The following is a 10,235-nucleotide window of genomic DNA, read 5'->3' as shown; positions in this document are numbered from 1 at the left end:
GCTCTCATTCAGAGAAACATTTCCGTTGTTAACTTTTTGGGGTTTGTTTTGTTCTTATTTGTAACGATATATAAATATGCTACTTCCAGTGACCAGTCCCTCCTAGCTCTTGTGGTGGAGTTGGTCAGGTCAGGATAGGAGAGGGAGGGAGTTTAGGGCTTTGTCTATCCCTGGGGACACAGGGACCTGCCGCAGCCCCCCCCCCCCCCAGCACTTTGTGGGTAGGACATGCACATAAGAGCCGTCCTAGAGCTGAGTGACTGTCTAGGTGACCCCAGAGCCATCGGCTCCTGGGTGAGGCCCTGCGAGAGATAACGGGGCTGCAGGCAGCTTTCCTGGGTGGGCAGGATAATGGCAGGAGGGAGGGCAGCAAGATGTGCAGCCCTGTCAGCTTGGGGCAGGGGGACACAAGCCACCCCCTTTCTGAGCTCCTGCCTCTTTTCCCAGGGCCTGGCTGAGCCCCAGAGCATCAATCTCCTGTCCTGCTCCCAGTGACGGGCTCTTCAGAGCCTGCTCTTTTTTTGCATAGTCCCTTTTTCCAGTTTTTTTTATTAAAATTTTTTTAATTTTTTTTTATTAATAATTATTTAGAAAGTGCCTGGGCTTCTGTTGTCTGCCAAGGCCAGGAAACCAAACCGCTGCCTGCAAGGAGCCTCCCAAGTCCCAGCTGGGGGGACAGTGCTGTGTCCTGGATGGGGGATCTGCCTCACGGTGGTCTCAGGGCAGTTGGGAGGGTTCGTCTCCAAGGCAAATGCTGCCAACAGCAAAAGGATGGGGCGGCTGCTAACTTGAAGAAGACACTCTTGGTCCTATTGCTGCTACGTGTAATGCTCAAGGGATGGTAGCAGAGATTAAAGGAATGGAATTGTTGGGCAGTTCTGGCGGTATTTCCTTGGCACCTACAGCTGTGGTTGGGGGAGCATCCGCTGTCTTCCCATGTTTGGGAGCATTCTGCAATAAATGCTATAAAACAAGTTGGGAAAAGACATTTTGCTGCTGGATTTGGCGGGGGATGGGATGGCTCCCGTGCTGCCTAGACCTGCTCTGAGCAAGCATCTGGGGCACAAAAATACCTGGGCAGGGCTGGGCTGCTGGTGAGCTCCTGGGCTGACAGCCCTATCCAGTGCCTTCAGGTGCAAACAATGCCAGTCTCGGAGCAGCCTGAGGCTTCGCAGCTAGGGAAAAAAGAGGCGGCTTGGTGCAAATCAAGCCCTAAAGCCAGTGGGAGAGCATGTGCCTCAGAGCAGAGCAGCCACTGCCAGCAAGGTTCTTGGGGGAGAGGAAATGCTGGTGAGTGGGAAGAGCAACACCTGTGTTTGCTCAGCTGGAGTCTGAAAAAGCCAAGGAGGCCAGCGCCTTCCTGGGAATGGCAGAGGGGGATGCTTTCCCCTGCACTCCAGGCATGGACAGGTTCGGTTGTGCCCAACCGTGGGGGCTGGATGGCTGGAAAAGAACAGGAGGCAGCAGGGCATCTGTCTCCAAGGGCTGTGTACCCCAGCGCCCGTGGCTCTGCGAGAGTTGGCTGTTTTGAACATCCCTGGAGCTGCGACTGTCCTGCTTGTGGAGCAGTTTTGTCTCAGCCGGAGTGTCCCATTCTTCTAGGTCCCATTTTCTGCCCCGCTGTGCTCCTTGAGCAGCATCAGCCCACGCAGTCCAACCTGCAGAGTGGTTCCTCCGGCTCAGGCTGTCCTCGAGTTCTCTTCCCTGCACCCATTGGAGGGTGGCTCCAGCATCCGAGAGAGCCCCTCATCCTCGGGAGGAAGGATCCCGGTGCCCTCCATCCTCACTGTTAATATGTTCTTCACCCCAGCTGGGCTTTCTTGTTGACACACATGCAGAAAGGGGGTGTTTGTGGTTTCTTTTCAAGCCTGCACTGTCAGTAGTGGCTCTCCCTGGCTCAGTGGGACTTTCAGAAGGGTGTCGGGTCTGGAGCCAAAAGCTGCAGGTGGTGCCAAGTGTCCTCTGAGGAGGGATGAAGATCCCATCTGTGTCAGAGGTGGAGGAAAGGGTTGTTAAGTGTTTTCCATGGAAAAACAACCCAAAAGCTCACAGACACACACACCCCTGCGGGCCTTTTGCACAACACGAGGTTCTGTTGCACTCACTCCTTCCCATGCCCACAGGTCCTGCTTGGCAGCAGAAATACAGATTTCTGTGGAAATATCCCTCCCATGGCAGGGAAACCCTAAAGTGACAATGCCATCCCTGTGCCCACCTGTCTCATGTGGCTTTCTGGGTTCCCTGGCTGCATGCACACTGCCTCACTAATGGCTGCTTTAGTGCTTGTAATTTGCCCTGCGACAACAGCCTGGCTCCGGAGCACTTCATTTCTCAGCCCTCCTGCTTCCTTGCCACCAGCATCCTGGGCTTGGGCACAATCCCCAAGGGCACTGCAGCCCGTGCAGGTTCAAACGCCCCTGGCCAGAGACCTTTTAGCAGCCAAACTGAGCTGCAGCTCCCAGCCAAAGAGGCGAGAGAGATCCCTGCTGTGGCTGCGTGTCCTGGCCTCTCAGCAGAGCTGAGAAGGGGAAAAGCAGCTGGAAAGGAAAAAACCACAAGAGTTTCAGACTTTGCTTGAGTAAAGATGCTTGAAATACATATTTCAATAGAAGCTTAGAGCGTGTGCGTTTTTGTTTTTCCCCCTCCTCCATGTGCTCTGGACGGCCAGCAGGTCTGATGACAGGTAATCTGAGGCCAGGCCTGGTTCTTCTAGTCTTGGTCTCAAGGCAGGCAGGGGGCCCGCAGCCGAGGGGAAGCCAGCAACTCCCTCCAAAACTTTCTAGAAAAAAAAATATTTCATAATAACTAAAAAATAATAATTTAAAACCCCACTACCTCAAGCTGGTGATTTAGCAACGGCAAAGGGGACGGCGCAGCGCTCGCCCACCCCGGCAGGGGCTGGATCAGCTCCCTCCCGCCTTCCACGGTGAGGTCTTTCCCTCAGCCGCCACCGCCCCCCCGCCCCCGGTGGGCGGCTCGGCCGTGACGATAACTAGGGCGGGTGCCAATCCGTCCCCCTGAGGGGGAGTTCCCCCTCCATTCAGGGTTCCTCGCCTGCGTATTGAGGGTAGGTAACAGCTGCTTTTCCGCTCACTTTCACCACACACCGGGGAGGGGAGGCCCCGCCGCCACCGCGCTGAGGGGGAAGGCGGGAAGCGCGCGAGGGAGCGCGGGGAGGGTGAGTGTGTGAGCGGCCACGCCCCCACGCTCCTATTGGCCAATGGGGCGCCAGGGAGGCGTGGCTGGCACGGAGGTAGCCCCCCCCCCAGTGCGTGCGTGCGTGTGTGTCTTCCCCCCCCCCCCCCCCCCCCCGCACGTGTAACCGACCCGCCCCACGTGGGGCGCTGCCATCCCGGAAGTGAAGGGGTCGGGGACAAAAGGCAGCGCCGTTTCCCCCCCGCCCTCCCCGCTGTCTCCCGCCGCCGACTCTCCCCCACTCCCCGCCGCCGGAGAAGGCGGGGGGAGTCGGCGACGGGAGGCGCGGTGGGGGGGAACCGTGAGAGAGCGCGCGGGCGGGAGACGGCCGATGTAAACATTCCACAAAAGGCCTCCCCAGAGAGGGGGCGTGGCCTAGCCGTTGGGAGGCGGGGACTTGGGCGGAGCTTCTCCCCCCCTCCTCCCGGCTGGTTGGCTGGAGCTTTTCGTCCTCCGCCAATCGGGTGGCGGAGGAGGCGGGACGAGAGGCGGGGCGCGTTGCTTATACGGACATTTTTCTTCGGCGGTCGCTCCCCCCTCTTCCCCCCCCCTTTTTCCCTCTCCACATCCCCTTCCTGGCCTCGGCAGCCAATAGGAACGGGCAAGGTGGGCGGGACCGAGGCGCCGATTGTCCGCCGGGCTGATGGGCGTGCTGTTCGCCCAATGAGCGCTTCCCACCCCCCCCCCCCGCAACCACCACCACCACCCTGCGCGGGGAGGGGGGGGGGCGGGATTTCCCGGGGAACAGAGAAGCGGGCAGCGCTCCGCCGCGGCGGCCGAGCGACGGTTACTCCATCTTACCCCCCCACTCCCTCCATCTCCACCACCACCCCCCGACCGGGCCCCTGCCTCCGCCGCCGCCCCCCCCCCCCGCCCCCCCCCGGGAGGAGGGGCGCGGGGCACCTCCCCCCACCCTTATTTACCTCAGCGAACCACCCGCCCGGGAGGGCCTCGCCGCCCCCTCACGGTGAGGGAGACTCGGCCGCAGACAGGGCCCCGCTTTGAGGTAAGGGAAGGGGCGACGGGGGGACAGGCCCGGTGCGATCCGTGGGGGGCGGGGCCTGGCGCCCGTGCGGCGGCGGAGGGGGAGGGGCAGGGGGGCCGACGGGGGGGGGGGGCGGCGGCGGGAAGGGGGGGAGCTCCCGGTGTCCGCGCCGCGTGCCCCGCCCCGCCGTGAGGGGGGCGGGCGGGAAGGCAGGGGGGCGGGGGGGGGGGGGTTGTCCCGGCCCCGGCATGGCGGGGAGCGGCGGGCGGAGCGTGGCGGTGGCCGCTGGGCGCGCTGCGAGGCGGGCGCCTCCCTCCCCCTCCACCCCCCCTTCCTCCCTCCTCCTCCCGCCCCGGTGCTGCGGCGGGAACCGCCCCCCTCCCCCCCTCCGTCGCCTCCTCCTCCTGCCCTCCCGGTACCGGTCGCAGCGCGCGATGGGTCCCGCCTCCCCCCGCCCCTTCAGCCCCCAACTTGCCGGAGAAGTTGCGGTGAAAAGGGTTTTTGGGGTCCCGCTCCGCCGCCGGACCGCCCCCCACCCCACCCCGTCGCTCTTCAGACACCCCCTCAACATTGCAGTTTTTCATCCTAAATCCGCAGCGAGCCGTAAGGACCGGCCGGAGCAATATATATAGAAATATATACGGGATCCGCATTAAGTTTTTTGAACCCCTTTTAGTAGTCCTTTTTGACTCTTCCTCTCCTCTCCCTGGCTGGAAACCCTGTCGGAGACTTTGCGCTTGATATTCCAGCTCCGGTTTGTCATTCTTCAGACTGCTCTACATCCATGGAAACTAAGCTCGGGTTTTTCCCGGGTTTGCAGGAAGGGTCCCGAGAGCTTTAAAAATAGGAGCCTGCCCGGCGTGTACTCGTATTTGTGCCTTTTTTTGTTTTCCTGGCCGTGCACTGATGGGTAAGGGTGCGTCCGAGGAGAAAGGCGTTGATTCGCACCACTAAAATGCTACAAAACTCAAAAGAAAAAAAGAAATTATTTAAAATAGCCATCTCGGCGCCTCGAGCTCTGCGTGGGTTTTTAAGCTTGGAGGAATCAAAACATAGTTCATGCGCTTAAGGGTGACCTGACCCCGCATGATGCTTTTCTAACTGGTTGCTTTTATTTTTGTCGGCTGTGCTAAAAGGCTTGGGGTCAGTAAACAAGTGGGAAATGCCCAACTTATTTTGGTACAGCTCTATCTGCACTTCAGTCTACCCATCCTAGCATGTAAAATTATTTTTAAATACAGTTTCAAAGAGGTATACGTTGTTCTAAAATATTGTGCCATTTTATTATATAGTATTAATGGCACAATAGTGATGTTAAAGCACCTGTAAAATTCCTTCATTGCATCACAGTGCCTTGGCAGCCTAGTGTCAGCCCGTGGTGGATCTCCAGGGAAGGAAATACCACGTTATAGGGTCTTTCCTTCCCTTCCCGGGTGAAGTTAGCGGTTTTTCAGGCCGGTGTGCTCTTTGCAAAAGGAATACACGCTTTCTCACCCCAAAGTGTCTTGTCCTCCTCCCTCCCACCCACCCGGCTGGTTAAAACACACAGTCTTGGCATGAACTGGTTTGAAAAGCTTCGAAGTGGTAGTTTGCCTAATAAAATGGCAGTAAGTTGCTAAAGTTTGGGGAAACTCTGTGTGATTTAGACTGCTTTTGGAAGCAGGGTGGGGAAGGGGGATGCTCTCCACTCCCACCCCCCCGCCTTCCCCAGTCTGGATTGCCAGGGGGAGCCCTCCGCGCAGGCTCCTGGCACGTGTGGGTCTTGGAGCCAGGATCATTGCCTTGGAATTGGCAGGCAGATCATTTACGTTTCCAGGATTTATGAATCGTTTTCTGTCCAGATTGCTGTTCTGGTCTTCTCCAGTGTTGGAAAGCTTTTATGGCTGTTAAAGCTGGAACAGAAAAGAGAATCCCGTAATAGCTGTCATTTCAGCCTGGTAGGCGAGGGGTGTGCTTTTGGAGACATGCTGCTTTTTTTCAGCTCCTGTGGGGTCTCATCTCTTTTTTTTTTTTTTTTTGTTATTAAAAAAAATAAAGTATTCTGATAGTTCTCTCCATGCACGGAGAAAGGATACTCGGGGAAACTGGGCAAAATGATGCTAACTTCTGTATTAAGTGTAAAGTTCGGTTTGGAGTGTCTCTTTGCAGTGGAGTTGAATGCCCAGACCATGTGCTGCTTTAGCAAACATGGATCAGTCTCCTACCAACTTGTGACCCCTCTGGATGAACACAAGTCAGGTTTCCTCCTGCCCCGTCTGCCTTGTGGTGGCTGCTGGCCTGTAATCTGCAGGCTGTCACCGTGTCATCTTGCAGAAAACTCTCCTAACTGCGCTGAGAGTTTTGTGTGATGCTTTCCCAGCATCGTTTTCTTTTGGATACTTCTCATTTCGTTTTGGAATGGCTCTCCAGTCACAGATGTGCGCTCTGCAGCGGGGCTGGGGGCTTATTCCTATGTTACAGGCGAGGGATGTGGGCTGTGTGGCACTGTGCAAAAAATATACCAGCGAGTGCTGAACAAGCTGGGTGATGTTCTGGAAGTCGTGTGGCTGGGTTAGTGCACAGCCAGCAGCGCTGCCAGAACCAAAGCTGTCTGCTTTCTAGCAGGCACCGTGATACACAGCATCAAAATCCTATGGGAGGCTTGTCCTGCAGGATATCCGTGATGGCTCCAGTGTCTGGAGCTGTAGCGGAGACTTATACTTGCTGCTCCCAAGTCTTGAGTCCTTTCTCCCTCAAAAGGAAACCTTTTAAAAAGCCCCCGCGTGCGTTAAACACATTGTCTGCAGCTATGGGATTTCCCTGCCCTTTTTCAGAAGGGTCCTCACTCTGCATGGACCAAAATGATCTTGACCAGTGTTTTCACAGCTTGTTCCTGAAGATGGTGTTTATCCACAGGCGTATTGTGGTCCCAACAGGTGCCCAGGCAAAAGACCTTCCCGATTTGCCTTCTTCCTAATCTTTATCTGCCTTTTTCTTTTTGCTTTTGATTCTGACACCTATTTAACAGCTGATCTCTACTGCCAGAGACCCTGCTTATCTGATTGGAAAACCTGAAATTAAAAAAATGCAGATTTTTGCCATCTTATTTGGTAGAAAGCTGCCACAAGAGAGGCAGTTTTGCGAGGGATGAGGAGAGTCCCTGGGCTCTCTTTCTCCCGTGAGGGGGTGAGCTGGCGGGAGGGGAGCCATGCCCTGCTCCATCAGCTGAATCCAGACTTGTCCCTGCTTTGTTCCTTCTCTTTCTGTGTCAGCGCTGCTGCTCCTCTCCTCTCTGCGGTACCAGAGGGGAAAGGATGCGCTCCACTTACGTTTATTGGTCCCACTGGCTTACGCCAGGCAGATGGATGGGGAAATCCTCTGACGAGATTGGCGGGAAGAGAATTTCATAATCCTCGTGGCGTTACTGAGGTGCAGCATACCTTTTTAAAATTTTTTTCTTGTTTTACCAGCCAAGGATCCTGTATGCGTTTGTGGTTTGTCTGCCTGATGCATACTACCTGTAGCACTGAGCGCAGCTGGTGAGCTGGGAGGTAGCACGGGTGGGAAGATCAGAGGTGTGTTCCTATGTGGTGTCCTTTCCTGGTGAGGGGGAACACTAAAAACCTTGGAAGAATAAATAAAGAGTGTGTATTTTTCATCCTCCTGTAGGCAGAATGTGGTGTACTCTGGCTGAAGTTAAAAGATAGTTTGGGTAGAAATGGTGCTGGGGAAAGGGGGTGCAGTTTTCCGTGGACTCAGTCTGTTCAGTTATTGCTGATCTCTCCTGTGTGCCTTGGGTTAACGCTTTTAACCAGGGAAAGTCTTGTGCAGTCCTTGCTGTATTTTTTGACCTTTTTTCTTCCCCACCCCCAAATTAAGATTACAGATGATACAATTTGAATTGGGGCTTTCTAGATCTTAGAGTCAAAAGGCCATAAAGTTGTGCCAGAGGTGTGTGTTATATTTCCGAGAAGACAACATAAAATAAGCGTTGTACTGTTTGTACCTTCGGTGGAGGGTGGCTGGCTGATATGAGTCTGTCTTCCATATCGGCCGTCTGGCGGGAGGTAGGAGGCATAAGACTTGCCGGACAGCAGATCTCTCCAGCTTTTGAATGGAGAGGATCCCTGGGAGATGCCATAGCAAGATCAGCAGGACCTCAGTGAGGAAATGAACAGACCTTTGGAGCATTCACTATCGTGTTTTCTTCTGCAGGATGCAGACAAGTTTCTGCTCTGGTGCTGGTTTGCGCGTCTCTCAGAGCTTTCCCCCTCTCTGCAGAGTTTTGCTGGTGGTGGATGCAGAGTTAAGGTCACTAGTTTTTTGTCTAGGTACAGCAGAGTATTGAAGTCATCTCTACTAGGATTAAAAAAGCCTGAGAATTGGTAATCTTTGTTAAGTGGTCATCTGCTGCGAGCTGCTCTTACACAGAGGGTGCAGACCCTAAGAAGGAGTTTAGCAAGGTGTTACCTAGGAATATTGACTAATGCTATTGACTGTTGCCTATAATATTTACTATATGTATATTGACTATGATATGAAATTTTAAAGTTCAAGCAGGTACAGTGCTTGGATAGAAGCAGAGTTCAAGCTCTGTTAGCGGAGGTGAGGGGAATTCATAGGGAAGAAAAACCTACAGGAGCTTTAATTTTCACTAAACAGAAGCTTAATGTTGACTGTACAACAAGCTGGGTTTCTGGAAGATTGCTCACTTGGTCTGTGAGAATTAGGAGCTTCAAAAACTGATGTTCATGCTGCTGGTGTGTACGTGGTAATGTATCCTCAGTGCTGCCACCATTTCCACAGCCTCACAGGGCTGAGCTGTTCAGTGGCTCCGTGGGGAAAAGGCTTCTCAGTCAGCCTAAGGTGGCATTTTAATCCTCATAAGGGCACACGAGTCTTCCAGCCATCTTCTGTCCTCAAACAGCCTCTGCGTTAAAGGTTGATTAGTCCATCCAAAGCAACAAGTGTGGAGTGTTGTTTTGGGAAGTAAGACACAAGACTGGGACACTTAATAGGCACCACACCACATATACACCATGTATACATAGACAGATATATATACGCACACACCCCTTATTGCAGACAGGTGTTAAGCCTGCTGGAATCAGTTAACTTGTTTATTCTTTATAGTAAATCACACATGATTTTTTTTTTCGAGAATGTTCCTGCTTTGGGGATACTGCGTGTAGGTGACTGCAAAGCAGCAGCTCTTGCTTGCTCCTGTAGGGAAGGAAAGCAGTTGCACCGTTGAGAGGGTAAGGGGCAAACCAGCCTGGGACATCAAAAGAAAGTGGAAGGACTGGCTGGGGGACCAGTGTTTAGAGCAGAAGGGTGTCTGAGTTGGTGAGCGGGTTATAAGTAGATGCCACCAAAGCTTTGCCCAGACTTTACTCATGCAGTCAGCCATTGTCATGCAAAATCCTGGCTAGCTCTGCTTGCGGGATGATGGTGCGTGGCCAGATTTGCCGGCATTGCTCAGTTTAGTCCCAGCCCTATTAGCATAAAACTCTATGTTTTTCCAAAGCTGAACGTGGGCTGTGCTGGAGGGGAGCAGCTCCAGGTTAACCTGTCAAGCTCTTTATTTGTCAGCAGAGACCAGCTGAATGAAAAGACAACCAATGCAGGCACCATTAGCAAAATGAGCTCCTGGAGTGTGCTCCTCTGCTTTCGGAGTTCATAGAATCATAGAATGCTGTAAGTCAGACCTACTTTGGCTTGGTAACTTGTAAATAAGATTCAGTTAGCGAGCGTTCTCCTTTCCTTGGGGTGAGGAGTCCTCCTCTGCCTCTGCCAGCTGTCTTCTACGTGCCAGTGCTTTGGGGACCTGGTACAGGACTCTGTTCGGAGAGCTTAAAATTGAAAAGCAACTCCAAAAAGAAATGAAGTCATCTTCCCTCTTGTCCAGCCCTTTCCAAGTGAAAGTAGAGACTAGTAGAGACGTACGCAGAGGTGAAAAATGTTTCGTTGCACAAAGCCTGTGTTTTCAAGCCCACCTTGATCTATTCTGAACCTCTGTCCTGCCGGTTCCCGTTTACATATTTCATACACACTGATGATCTTTGGGTTATTTCGT

At 53.9% G+C, this 10,235-nt stretch overlaps 1 protein-coding gene across 3 annotated transcripts in view; it reads left to right on the top strand.

Annotated features, from left to right (window-relative positions):
* The first annotated feature begins 4,072 nt into the window (after positions 1-4,072).
* The window catches only part of SIN3A (SIN3 transcription regulator family member A), a 34,260-nt gene continuing 28,097 nt past the window's right edge, over positions 4,073-10,235 (top strand). For 2 of the 3 annotated variants that reach the window (XM_054213863.1, XM_054213865.1), the window contains exon 1: positions 4,073-4,201. The gene's annotated coding sequence lies outside the window, so the exon portion shown is untranslated. Of the gene's footprint in view, positions 4,202-7,557; positions 7,735-10,235 lie in introns of those variants that run through there. The other variant, XM_054213864.1, reaches the window with a different exon arrangement.

This window comes from Rissa tridactyla, chromosome 9 (genome assembly GCF_028500815.1).
Source record: "Rissa tridactyla isolate bRisTri1 chromosome 9, bRisTri1.patW.cur.20221130, whole genome shotgun sequence".
Lineage (NCBI taxonomy): Eukaryota > Metazoa > Chordata > Aves > Charadriiformes > Laridae > Rissa > Rissa tridactyla.
Note: the sequence above shows the minus strand (reverse complement) of the source record. Positions and strands in the feature narration are given on the sequence as shown.